Below are 14,941 nucleotides of genomic sequence, written 5' to 3' on the forward strand. Positions count from 1 at the left end.
TTCTAGTAATGAATGTATTAACCTAGCCAGTGGTCGGCAAACTCATTAGTCAACAGAGCCAAATATCAACAGTACAACAATTGAAATTTCTTTTGAGAGCCAAATTTTTTAAACTTAAACTATATAGGTAGGTACATTGTTATTAACTTAATTAGGGTACTCCTAAGGCTTAGGAAGAGCCACACTCAAGGGGCCAAAGAGCCGCATGTGGCTTGCGAGCTGCAGTTTGCCGACCACTGACCTAGACCATGAGACAACAGAGGACAAACCTGTCTTGTTTATCCGATGCCACACAAAGAGCAGCTCATGGGCCCAGCAAAGCTGCCTGTCACCCATGAGCTGCTCTTTGTTTCCCTGTGAGCCAGAGGAAGAGTCCCCAGCCTTATCTCTGAGCCTCACTCCAGTGAAAAGACAAATGATTGTCCAGGCTTGGGTCATGGCTGAAAAGATAACCCTGTCCTAGGAAAGATGCCTGGGTTGCTGTGGACTTCATGTGGGCCAGTCCTACTTCTTTTCCATCCCTCTGCGTGCTTTCATGTGGGCCAGGCCTACTGCAGCTTACCACTACCAGGCCACAAATAAGGGCAAGGAGTCCCACTCATTCCTCTTGGATCTGGGGAAGTCCTTCCTGCCCCTCAGGCTCATTTAGTTCTGGCCCAAGTGCCCATCTGGGATGGTGGCCTCTTTCTTGACACCTATTACCACCTGACTGGGTAGTTTGCTCCTGGACCTGCCTGGCATCAAGAGTCTGGCCCTGATCACTCTCTGAAGCCCCTTCCAGCACAATGAATCAGATTCCCAGAAGGCCCCATGAACCTGGGTGTCAGGCAGCTTTGCTGGGCCCATGAATATTAGCCAAAGAGGCAACTATGCAAGAAGATTAAGCCAGAACAGAGGGGCACCATTTATATTGCTTCTCCTGATACATAATGGATCATAATTATAATACTTGGAATATATGTGGGGCCTGCTTTCCAGAAGCTCAAAGCCTAAGAGAATACTTTAATTTCTTAGTCTCTCACACACAGAGGCATGTACACACACAATTTAAAGAGCAGACCAAAAAAGTGTTATAAATAAAATTCTAGAACATGAGTGGGAGGAATAAACAGGAAAATTTCACTGTAAGAGATGAAAATGTACCAACTCCTTGCAGGATGGCTTCACTTTGACAACCCACAATTGTGCTATTAATTAGAAACCGAATTAGATATATTATTGGGTTGCTCAGGCTTTTTCTTCTTTTCTTTGTCACTACCTGTTAGAGATGGTGTAAATACTGTTGGATTTCAGGGTAAGACTAACAGTAAGGGAAAGAAGATAGTTTTCATAGTACAGTAAGAGAACATGACCTGATGGGTCACACATTGTCAAAAGCATCCTTTACTTCCAGTCAGACAGGGCTCCATGTTGCCAACCCCATAGCTTCCGCTCACTTACTCCTCCCTACGTCTGTTTCCACTCTTCCCCCAAGCTGGAATGTCCCCCACTCTCCTCTCTCTGCCCATTCCCAAATGTTCCTCATCTTCTAGGCCTTTGTTCAAGGTATTCTATTTATCTGACATGCTCTCTGCCCTCCTTCTATCCCCTTGGTCTCTCTGGTATGGATATCTTTCCTTGCCTGGACCCACCCAGAAGGCCCCGTGACCTCACCCCTCCTCTGATCATGAGAACCACCAGCTATCTGGATCTCACACACACTGCCTGCCTTGTGAGTTAACGTTTTGGTCCCTGCCAACAGTGGATTCCTGGAGGACAGGCCAGGGCTTTGGGTTATTCCCTGTTCATAAAATACACCTGATATGTGACTTTTTCCAAAACTTTAAAAGCAGAGGAATTGTCCAGGAGGTGGTCCTTATTTTAGTGACCTTAATCAAAAGCATAATTTACTTTATTAAATGGCTGTATACATGATTCATAAGTCCTGTGACAATTCTTCTATCAGTTCATTCTTTTCTTATTTCTTTCTGTCCTCCACACAAACCCTCTCCTCTCCCCAGCTCCAGTTTTTTGGCTTAGCATTTGTGATGGTTGAATAATTTATATTTTTCAGGCTAAGGTAGTACTTTCTAAAATAATACAAGAGCCAGTCCTGTATGGTTTGGCTTGGTGGATAGAGCCCCAGTCTGCGGACTGAGGGGTCCTGGGTTCGATTTCAGTCAAGGGCACATGCCCGGGTTGCAGGCTCAATCCCCAGTAGGAGGCGTGCAGGAGGCAGCCAATCAATGATTCTCTCTCATCATTGATGTCTCTATCTCTCTCTCTCCTGTCAAGTCAATAAAAATATATATGTTTTAAAAAGCCAGATCCATAGTTCTAGAACTACTTTCTGCTCTTATATTCTCTAAGCTTAGGAAGTATACACATAAAGGTTGCTAGGAAGTAGAGAGCCTTTTTTGTTGGGCCTCCAGAAATAAGAGAATCCATGGAAAAAGATTGGCTCTGGAAAGCTCAGAAAAACTCGTAGAGAATCTGCTAAATAATATTTTTGTCTGCTGTTTGTAAATGTGACTTGCTTTGAAACCATCTGTCATGCAGTCCTTTGGAGAGAGCTGAGAAGCATTTAAATCTGTGAAAATGAGTATATTTTTGTATATACCAAAGCATGTTTTAATGGGTCCCTGATGCATGTTGCCCAGTGTATTCTTTGAAATATGATTTTATCCAATTGTCAAGTAACATTTAAAATAGAATTCAAAGAAGGGACATGGCAATGAATGGAGAGGCTGAGGCGCAGTTTGTTGTTGTGTTTCTTCATGGAATGAATGGAGAAGCTGCAATGCAGGTGGTAGAACATTGTTTTTTTTTTTTCATGGGTCTGGGGTAGAGTTGGAGTTTTAGCTGTTCTTCCTTCAAATTAAGGAAGCAGCCATTCCACAGGTTGGGGGAGCATTGTGACCAGCTGCTCCTCATTTCCTAGTAAAGACTGGAGTTGTGCAGCCAGAATTCGGCATCTCTGACAGCTCAGCACTTCAACCATTATAACATTTCTCTTTTCACATTTCTGCCCTTGGTCCCTGCGGGTAATATCCTGCTTGAGCAGTGCCCAAGACATCTAAATTAATGGCAGCAGCAGCAGCTGTTACAGTAAGAAATTTGAAAATTAGCAAAAAGGCTTCCTCATGTTGAGTGGAGAAAGTGAACTCAAAGGAAAACTTCTTTCTCCAAACACCTGTAAAACTAATTACTGCTGTTTCGCACACATGCTGTTGTGAGTCATCAATTGTCTCTTGGGGGACATGTCTGCCCAAGTAAAATTGTAAGTGTTTAGAGGGCCAGGATCTTGTCTAGGTTAAAAATCAAGTGTCAGGGCTAGAAGGAACTCCAGAGCTCAAATATCAGAGATGAGAAAACTGGAATCAAGAGTGGCAGAGTTAGGACTCAGTCAGAGGCCTCCAGGTTCACGGCCCAATGATGTCTTACCATGCCATTCTCAAAAATCTGCCAAAGGCAGACTACTCAAATACTGCCCCCCAGAGGGCAACCGTTTAGAGCCTTCATTTCTAATACCTGTCATAATCCATGATAAAGGAATTATGTCAATATCCAAAAGAATTAGAAACTGGTACTCAAATACATGTGCATACATATTCATAGCAGCATTATTCAATAGCTTTATAGAATAGCTCAAAGGTGGGGGAAGTCCAAATATCCATCAGAGGATAAATAAATTAACAAATTATGGTATATATGCACAGTGAATATCCTTATAGCTAATTATTTATGCATCTCCTTGGTTATTTCCTTAGGATAAATTTCTGAGCATGCAAAACATAGAAATAATACAAATGTCCATCAACTGATAAATTGATAAATAAAATACATATATCCATAAAATGGAATATTATTCAGCCATAAAAAGGAATGAAGTATTGATATATCTTAGAACATGAGTGAACCTCAAACATTATGCTAAGTGAAATGAGCCAGACACCAAAGGAACAATATTATATGATTTCACTTAAATGAAATGTACAGAATAGGCAAATTTATAGAGGCAGGAAGTAGAATAGAGGTTGCCCAGGGCTGGAAGAAGAGGGAAATAGAGATTTATTGCTTAATGAATATAGAGTTTCTTTTGTGTGTGATGAAAACTTTTGGACCTAATTAGAGTTAGTAGTTGTACAACACCGTGAACGCACCAAATGCCACTCAATTGCTCACTTTAAAATGGTTAATTTTATGTGACTTTTAACTCAATTTAAAAAAGAAGGAAAGAAAGCATTTTATCATCTTAGCTAATGGGTCTAGGCCAGTGATGGCGAACCTATGACACGCGAACTCATTTTTTTGGTTGATTTTTCTTTGTCAAATGGCATTTAAATATATAAAATAAATATCAAAAATATAAGTCTTTGTTTTACTATGGTTGCAAATATCAAAAAATTTCTATATGTGACACGGCACCAGAGTTAAGTTAGGGTTTTTCAAAATGCTGACACGCCGAGCTCAAAAGGTTCGCCACCACTGGTCTAGGCCATGACTGATTGCTGGCTGCCCCAACACCAAACAGTGTCTCTCACTGAGATGCAAATAGTCTTGTATGGAAAACATGGTGATCAAGAGCATGGACTTTATTATCAGAATTGAGCACAACTCTCAGCTCTGCCACTAATCATCTGGGTGCCCTTGGACATGTGATTTAATCTCTCTGAGCCACTGTTTCTTCATCTGTGAAATGGAGATAACCTTAGAACCTACCTCATGGGATTGCCACAAAAATTAAAGAACGTATAATAAGTGCTCAAAAGGTGATAAATCATATTTTCATGGAAGGTGTATAGATGAGAAGAGCTCAATAAATAGTAGCTATTATCTAGGGTAGGGAAGCAGCCTGAAAGAAAAAAAAACACACAAGCCAAGCAAGTATTGGACCTTCAAAGTGCAGCATCTAACAGTATTCAGTTTAGAGTAGTTGACAATCTCATCCTATTACCTTTACATAGTCTGACATCCAGGCACCCAGATTCTCCAGATTAACAAAGATGGGCCATACCCCTCAACATAATTTGTAGTTGTTACCCTTGACTCTTCTCACTGGTTTCCAACCAAGTTTTGTATTTCTGTACTTTTCACCTGGTTTTCCATTTTTGGCTCTGTATTTGGTAATGCCACCAGTTCGGCCCTGTGGTGGTTGTGTATATACAGTCATTTCTTATCCTTCATCCTCAGCTCTCCCTTCAGGACTTGGTTTCATGCATGCTTTCAGCTCTTCCAGCTTCTGAGCATCCTGGGAAGGCTTTGATAATTTAGCACTGCATTATAATTATCACCCATACCCATGCCACATGAGAGCCCCAAGGTGATGAATTTGGAGAGGAGCTGCTTGATAAATGTTTGAGAATAATGTAAGAAGAAAGAAGACCTTTGTTTCTGTGAGATAAAATGTGATGAAATTAAAAGTAGGAAACATTAGGGAGGAAAGAAAAAGCAAGTAAAAAAAGAGAGTTTCTCTTCATCAGGACAGTTGATGTTCATTTAAAATATGTATTACTTTTGAGACTGTAAAAGTCACATATATTTACTGTAAAATGCAGAAAAATCTTCAAATTATATACACATGTATGTATATGTACACACACTCCCATATACACATACACTGTGTGTATGCACTGTGTGTGTATACACTACCCCTAACCCATCCCCTAAAAAAATTGTGGTTATGGTTTGTTGTATCCCCCCTTTTGTATAATATACATACATTAAAGTGCATAAATCAGATGAATATTTACATATGTATACATTCAGGTAACCACCCCTGGGTCAATATATAGAACAAGCACTCCCAGAAGGTTTTCTCAAACTCCTTTCTTTATAGTAACTAAAATATTGACTAAAACCAGCAAATTTTCAAAATCATATTATTTGTACATATTTATTAAAGATATTAAAGACAAACTCATATGACTCCATACTTTTAAAGGAAATATAGTTAGGAGTCACAGAAATTAGATTCAATTGTTAAAAATTAAAACAATTTTTTCCTTATACATTTTCAGCTGTCTCCTTACCTTGACCCTGAGAAGTTAAGGGAAGGAAGACAGGGTTCTCTTGGAGATGATGGAAGTGGAAGAGCATCTTTTTCATTTATGCCAACTTTTGTGCATTCTCCCTTGTCCCTCACAAGCCTCATGTATGCTGGAATATAGCACTGTGTACTCTAAGAAGTAAGAAAATGTTAGTTAGTGCCTGGCAGTGTTGCTCGGTGGTTGAATGTCAACCTATGAACCAGGAGGTTGTGGTTTGATTCCAATTCAGGGCACATGCCTGGGTTTTGGATCCAATTCCCAGTAGGGGTTATGCAGAAGGCAGCTGATCAATGATTCTATCTCATCATTGTTCTATCTCCCTCCCTCTCTCTTCCTCTCAGAAATCAATAAAAATATATTTATTTCTAAAAAATATGTCACTTTACAACTTAAAATGACATTTGAAAAACAAAGAAGAAAATGTCAGAATTATGAAAAAGTCAGTCTTGGTAAGAGAAGCTCATATATGTCAGCAGAGAGGGACATGGGAAAGGCCAAGCCTCCTGTGCTGTGTGTGCAGCCTGGATTCAGCTAGATTCATGGAATGTCTGTCCAGGTTTAATAGTTTTCTTGGTCATTTGAATGCTTTATTGTTATAGCAGCAGTAACAGCAGCAGTTCCATAGACACCGCTCCGTCAGTGGTTAGAAAATGACAAATGTCAAACTATGTCTGACCCTGACTCTCTTCAACTCTTTATGTGTGGTATCTCTTTGGAATAAAAATGACTACTCCCTGCTGGGTCTTCTTAAAAATGCACATTGTCTCTTCACATAAAGGCAGAGATGATGGTGCTATGGAGGAAGAATAAAGAGAAGAGGAGGAAGAGAAAAAAGGAATTCATTGTGACTTCTCAGGTTTGAAGTGCAAGTCTAAAACCTGTTGGGCTAAATTACTACTTCATTAAGAACTTTCTTATGTTACTTAAAACATTTTGTTGCTTTTTAACTGAAGGAACTCTCTTCCAATAAATTGAAATTCATATTTTACATCTAATGCTGTAGGTCAAATAATGTGCAACAAGTAGAGTAATGACTATCTCTGGCAACTGTTTACCATCACATGGAAGTATAATCAGTAAAAAGTGGGCCTTGATTTTGCAGCTCAGTTTCCTGATCATCACAGAGGAGGAACAGGTTTCATAATGTTCAGGGCCAGACTTGGGGAGGGTACCCTTCAGCTACTTGGAGCCCTTTGAGAGTGAATCTAACACCAGATAGCTTGTCTGTTTTTTTCCAAACAATGTGGAAAATGAATATAAAATACAATATTCAGTACCACATGTCACTAGATGTCCTCTGCAGCCTTGCACCACAATATGCCTGATACCTAGGAGACCTTGTTCTCAGGTAAAATCCTGAGTAGAAGCAGCAAGGTTGGAAAAACACCATCACTACTGCTACAATTCTAGTCAGAACCTATGTTTTGCCTCTGACAGTCTTTCACAGGCTTGACATTTCAAACAAAACAAGAAAGGTCAAAGTTAAGGTGGATTGACTAGACAAATGCCAAGGTCTCTTCTAGATTTCATATTCTAGTAGCCTCTGCTCAGACAATGCTGGGTTCCCTACCTCCACCCTGTCTTTTAGCCTGTGTGATTTTTTCATCACCTGGATGAGATGTGGAAGAGTATTACAAAACAATTTTGAAAAATGAATGTTCCAGAAGTGGCTTCCTGATGTAAGTGCAAACACAAATGATCAGTGCTTTTATTTAATCAAAAGCATATGAAGAAATAATTTTCTTTCCATGAATGAACCATTTATATCCAGTGGGTAAATTAGAGAAAGAACTCTCTTCCAGTTAAATTAAAATTCACATTTTACATCTAATGCTGTAGGTCAAATAATGTGCAACAAGCTAGAGTAATGACTATTTCTGGCAACTGTTTACCATCACATGGAAGTATAATCAGTAAAAAATGGGCTTTTTTTTTTTTAGTAATTAGAAATACTCTTTATAAATCCAACTATAAAAAGAAGCTTAGGTATAGAGAAGACTAACCAACTTTCTTCTCATATAGACTTTGGTCTTGGTTCTCCTTTTAATATGAGACATGACTTTTAATTTTTATAAAAGCTATGTATTTCATGAAACCTTTGTCCCAGTAGTAAATATGAGAAATTATCAATAACAGTAGATATGTTATTATTGTATAAGAATATCCATGTTACTTTTTGGGCCTCAGATATGGCATCAGGGAAATGGGGATAAAAAACACCTTTCCTATAGTGAGGGAACCATATTGTATGAAAATAACTCAGATTCCTCTCTGTTTTACGACTTGTGTAATTCAATTATGGACCAACACAGATGTAATTCATGTGTCCCATTATTAGACCACTATACTATCATACTAAAGGGCATTCCAATGCTGGTAGGGCTGAGTTTGAGCAAATGATAAAGAAGATGGAATTTATAATAACTATGATAACAACAGTATTAGTTAATATTTCTTGAGCCCCAACTTTTGGGTTCAATGTGAGAAGGGGCATTTTTTTTATTCATAACTATATTCCCAAAGCCTAAAAGAGTATTGATCCTCAATAACTACTTGTTGAATGAAGGAATGAGTGAATGGATAAATAAATGAATGCTTTGTACTAGGCAATATGATAAATGCTTTGTTTATTTCAATATGTATGTATTGTCCACTCCATGCCTGGTGCTGTGAGCACAAAAAGAAATTCGACATGCTCCAGGCCAAGAGGAATGCTTTTCATATATTTTCTCTTGTAATCCTCACAGTGTAATTGTGACACATGAGAAAAGTGAGGCTCAGAGAGGGTAAGTTATTTATCTAAGGACATACAGACAGTAGTAAATGGCAGAGCCAGAATTTAAATCTCAGTTTGCTTGACCCCACTGCCTAGCCTCTTTCTCTGATAAACATGGCCTTTCCTCTTTCTGCGTATCTTTAATTTACTTATTTTCTGCTCTTCATACAGAATCCCTGGATGAAGAAATATTGGGCCCTTATCACTTTATTGAGAAAACTGCAGTGGCCTTCCTTACCGCTTTTCAGTCCATCCTATGCCTCCTCACTTTCCCAGGTCGTTCTTTCTAATGCATTACTTTCATCTTTTCACTCTCTGCTTATAAATTTTCCGTGTTGATAGGATCAAGATGGCACTCTCATCACCTCCATTATCTGGCACCTTATTGCATGATAGTCTCCCAGATGAACCTGTATTCAGTCAAGACAGTGTCTTCATACATCCCCACACCTCTCTGCCTAGTGATACCTCCTTATCCTTCATGGCCCTAAGAAAGTCCTACCTTCTCCATTCTTTTACCCATCACCCTTGCGCCATCTTCAAAGCTTTCCTTGGTATGTTTTGAGCTTGGGGCATAGTGAGAAGTAGTTGTGTCACTGAACTTGGACTCAGAGGACTTCAATTTAAGACTCTGCACCAGTTTTCTCACCCATAAATTATGGAAAATAATACATACTTAGATAATACATGCGGAAGCAATCCCTAAACTCTGCAGTACTAAGCAAATGTCAGTAATTATTGTAATACTGTCTTCTCATGGAAGACTTTTAAATCAAGGATTATGATATATACAAATGATGCTATAGGAAGATTGATTTTGTGACAGTCCCTTGGTGGATGAATAGAGAGAGAGATGTTGGAGGCCAAAAGACCTGTTAGGAGGCTGGCTCTACAGTCCAGACAAGAGGTAATGGAACCTGGGCAAGGGTTGATTGCTGTGGAGTGAACGGAGAACTAAGTTGATCCAGGTGATTAACGAAGAGAGAGGGAGTATGGCAACTGGGAAATGAATAGACAATACTGGTATAAACGGGAAAAGAATGGTGACTGGGTACCAGACCTGGCAGTCACAACTATAAACCCAGATGAGCTCTCTGAGGAAGAAGGAAATGTAAAACAAACTTCAGGAATTAGAGAAAGAATACTGGAGGGAGGTAAGAAACTAGGAGATAGGAACAGACTACACAAATCAACTCCTTCGAAATGGCTGATCCTTCAATCACTGGAACTTCTGTAAATTCCCAGAGGGACCAAGAGGAGTCTGGCAATGTGAAGCAAAGAGCACATTGGGATGACTGTCCTGGGGGATATGCATTGTCTTGTGTTATCTTTGCCAGTGCCTTTCTCCATATAGATATGGATTCTACCTCCCCAGGCAGTTTGTCAGATCCTCAAAGATCTCTGGTTTTTCAAGTTTCCAGAGACTTCACAGAGTCAATCTTTGTACAAAGAAAGTGGTCAGAAGACACTATCTGCTTGGTTGCTTGAAAAGGAGAGGTGTGCAATGAGAGAGGCAAGTGACTTGGTAATATCTAGGCTGAAGATAGGTTGAGTTTATCCAGTAAACTTTTAAGTGTTTTGAAGTAGTCACTAACATTTAAAAACCAGGAGATTTCAGATATAATTCTAGGTCTTTTATTCCCTTGGTAACTGTCTACTGGGTAAACCTGTACTCTGGCAGGCAATAGACATTCAAATAAAAATAAAGTCTAGTAGAGTTGTTGGAGGCTGGGGTAGAGGAATCCTCAGAGAAAGCAAGATCTCTGCTGAGTGGCAAGTGTGGTAGTCATTTTGTGTAGATAGTGCTTTGGAGGCCTAGAAGCAGGAGCCATTAGCTTTGCTTGGGGAAATCCAGGAAGGTTTTCCAGAAGAGGTGATACCTCAGCTAAGTCTTGATGGGTGAGTATAAAGGAGTTTTCCAAGGAGTGGAGGGGAATAAAGAGGTATTCTTAGCAGGGGCATGGTAAGGTTGCAAGGAAATGTATGGCATGAGGGAAAATGATGATATGTTCTTGTGGGGCCAAGCTCAAGATACAGGGTTGGGAAGGACCAGTAAGAAAGCTGTAATGTAGACTATGGCCCAATAGCAAAGATCCAAATCTATTGTATAACTTGGGAATTGATCTGGAAAGCAATGGAATACCATGGAGGAGGTAGGAACATTGTTCAGGTGATGTTGTCAAAGGCTTATTATTCTGATGGCTGTGGAAGGGATGGGCTGTGTAGGGAGAGAAACTTGAGGGCTGTAGGACAACCACCTCTCCTAAGGGGAGAAGTTGAATTCTATTCCTTATCCCCATGTTTGGCTAAGGTAACTCCCCAGCAGACCAAGAGAGGTGCTCCCAAAGCTGAGAGAGAGGACCTGACTCAACTAGTTCTTGGCTTGGAGGACAGCAGCAATGAGTGCATGCTTTGTTCTGTTTGCCCAATTATACTGTAAATGCATTCTACTTAAGCAAGCCTTTACATATAAGTCTGACCCAGTACATTAAACTATAAACTCCTTTTGGCTTGTAGATCTTCCCTCCTAGCGTTGAGCAGCCTCTGGTTCATAATAAGTGCTCAATGAACACTTATTAATCTGAAACTGGGACATTTCTACAGGATCTGGGCAGTTGCACATTCACTGCTAACCCTAAATGAGACCCAGAGTACTGTGTTTTCTAACAAAAAAATGCATGGAATTTAGTCAGAGGCCTTACATTTTTCAGTCTTGGTTCAGCCAGTTAAGAGCCCTGTGGCTGTGAACAAGCCACATACACTCCGAGACTCAATTTGCTTATCTACTTTAAAAAAATTTTAAGATCATGAGAGTACACCTGGAAGAATTTTGCAACCTGTAAAGTACTATATGATCCAAAGTGGTCTATCCATAAAATGGAATACTAGTCATCCATAGAAAGGAAATACTGATACATGCTATTACATGGACAAATCTTAAAAACATGATGCTAGATGAAAGAAGCCAGACACAAAAGTTCACATGTTGCAGGATTCAATTTATATAAAATGTCCAGAGTAGGCAAATCAATAGATACAGAAAGAAGATTAGGTGTTGGCCAGGTAGCTCAGTTGGTTAGAGCATCATCCTGATATACCAAGCTTTCGGGTTCAACCCCCAGTCAAGAATCAATCAATGAATGCATAAATAAGTGGAACAACAAATCAATGTTTCTCTCTCCCTTCCTCCATCTCTCACTCTCTGTCAAATCAAGAAATACAAATTTTTAAAAAAAGAAAGATTAGTGGGGAGGAGGGAAGGAACTTTGCTGAATGGGTATAAGGTTTCCTTTTGGGATGATGGAATGTTCTAGAACTAGAGAGTGGTGATGATTGCACACCAGTGTGAAGGTACTAAATGCTACTGAACTGTACACTTTAAAATGGAAAATTTTATATTTGTATGTTTTACCACAATAAAAAAGCAAAAAAGTGCTATATGAGGGTTAATCATCATGAGTTGTTGATTCTTGCATTCAACATGCAGCCCCAACCCAAATTTTGGTGTTGAGCAGAGAATTTATAGTGGATGCATCTCCACTAAGGAGCCACTTTGGAAGGGAGGAGCTGGAGGGGGTGGGGGAGGGGAGGAGGAACTGCAGGCCATCTGAAAAGAAAACCTGGATGGTATTTGTTTCTCAGATTGCCAGTTGTTCACCCTGTTTGTATTTAAATGAAAGGAGGCTTTGAAGTGGGAGCCGCCTCTGAGCAGAGCTCGGGGTTCCTGCCTTGTGTGGTAAAGTTTAGACTTGTCCAGATCCGTTTTTATTCAGAGGTTACTGTTTCTGGTGGAAAAGGCTCAAGTTTTGGTTAATAGTATATGAACAGGAAGAGCAGGAGTAAATTGGGAGGAAAGGAATGACTTCCCCTTGGTCTTGGTGTGAAAAGAAGCTTTCTGATTGGGGCTTCATGGTTTGGGAGTGTCTTTTTCTCACTTATGGCCACTGGATTTCATTTTACTTTAATTTTTAAATGATGTATTTTTCTCTAATAATGTACTTTTTAAATTTATTTTTAGAGGGGGAATGGGAAGAAAGCAATATCAATTTGTCATTCCACTTATTTATGTTTTCATTGGTTGCTCCTGTATGTGGTATCCAACCTGCAACCTTGGTGTATGTAGGTGACACTCTAACCAACTGAGATACCCAACCAGAGCTGGATTTCATTTTATTAATATGGGCTTCATGTCAGGTTATATTCTCTTTGGTAAAGAACATCTTTAAGTAAATGCATCAATCAATGAAAGTTAAAAGTGCTGAGCTAAGCTCTAACAATGCCTTGAGGACCTGATGGTTATCAGTTTAAGGAAAACCTGTACTATTTGAAAGTCCCTGGGAAATGGCTGGAAATTCAATTGTATTTTAGAAAAACTCTCCTAGTTGCAGAGTTAACTGTTCTGTCAACTAACAGATATTTTAAGTTCCACTTATAGACAGGTCACAGTCTATATGTTTAGGCTGACGACCTCCAAGAGCTAATAAAATGTAGAAGATTCTGCAGTGGGCATTCAAAACAACAGGTATGCTAGTTTTTTCTACAGCTCCTCATAGCCAAACCTGTCAACGTGGTTTGCAAACAACAGTGGAGGAAGTCTCAACAAACCCTACGAGGGTGATAATTGTAATGATGGTTCATATCTTCACCCTATGTAATTTTATGGGAATTGAGAGTCTAGCCAAATAATAAGTTCCAGCCCCTTTTATCTGCCCAGTTCCCAGCACACTCCCGAGGTGTCTGAGACACTTCTCACTGTAACTCTTAAAGCAGATTGTAACAACACCGGTAATGACAAGTTCCCAATCTGCACAGTTCCCTTCATTAAAGGAGACCTGGGAGTTTCAAAAACACTCATTAATGGAATCTAACAAAGCTTGGAAGGAGGGAAGACTAGCTTATTTCCAGTTTTCTGACGGCTAAGGGGAGACTGGGTCCCGGAGAGGTGAGGGTAGAGAAAAATTGGGGGTCTTGGGCTACCTTTATTCCATGTGACCGGGGAGTTGAGTCCAGAGTTCTGGTCCCACCCCACCTAGCTGCAGGCTATTAGCAAGTCGCTTCCCTTCTCTGCCTCAGTTTCCTACGTGCAGAGGAGGGTTTGGGCCAGGTATATAAGGTCAATCTTGACTTTGTCCCATTGCCTCGAAGTTTGTTTTTTTTTTTCTTCCGCACTTCAGGGTTTGGTTAAACTGGTAGCAGAACCAGGCGTGGTGGAGAGGGGTGGAGGCGGGGAGGTGAATGGAGCAAGTCGATGTTCCATGAGCACCATTTGATGGGAAGCAGGTATGAAGAGCCCAGGTGAGGAGGCTTTAGGGCCAGTTCTGAGTCTCAAGTTCCCCTGATGCCTGCAGAGAAACAAATGCGAGTAATGCCAGCGCCTTTCCCTCCTGGCCCAGGAACTGGGCGGTTAGGAGCGTCCTCTGGCGGGGCTGCAGCGCGGGGGCGGGGAGGGGGGCAGGTATGGAGGCCAGAGGGCTTCACCTGGCTGTGGACTGCGGGTACCGGGTCAGGTGGCCGCGTGCAGAAGGCCTAGGACTCGGACGTGGGCTTTGGGACAAGCCCCCACCTGCTGGATCCCCCAGGGCTTGGGCCCTTAATCCCGGAGAAGTTAGCCTTTCCTCTTGACTGGGGCGGTGGGCAGGTTCTCCGCCTCCCCGGAGGAGGGGAGGAAGGAGGAGCCCAGCGGGGCGTGTCTCCGGAGGGAGCCCAGCGCGCCCGGTGCGGCCCCCTAGGAAGTGGATTTAGCTGCTCCGGATCCAACCCCGCTTCCAGGTTTCTCCCCCATCCCGACCCTACCAAGCTCCCGCCCGTCTCCGGCACCCCCTTATCCCCCCTCCCCCATCGCCCGCCCCTACCCCTTGTGCCGCCCGCTGGGCCAAGTTTGCCGTGCGTCGCAGTGCACGCCGGCTAGTCAATCAGCGGCGGAGCTGAGGAGGGCACAACCGCGAGGCCGAGGGCAGAGTGAGTGAGCCGAGTGGAGTCAGGAGAGCGGATCAGCGCCGGGCAGCCCGAGCCGCGCGCAGCGAGCGCCAGCCGCCGCCGCTCACACCCTCCGCGGCCCCCGCGGCGTCTGCCACCTTCCACTCCTTCCCCGCGTCCACTGTCCCGCCGGCGGCCAGCTCGCCCCACTCACTGTCTT

The sequence above is a fragment of the Myotis lucifugus genome, unplaced genomic scaffold (assembly GCF_000147115.1).
Source record: "Myotis lucifugus unplaced genomic scaffold, Myoluc2.0 scaffold_2, whole genome shotgun sequence".
Lineage (NCBI taxonomy): Eukaryota > Metazoa > Chordata > Mammalia > Chiroptera > Vespertilionidae > Myotis > Myotis lucifugus.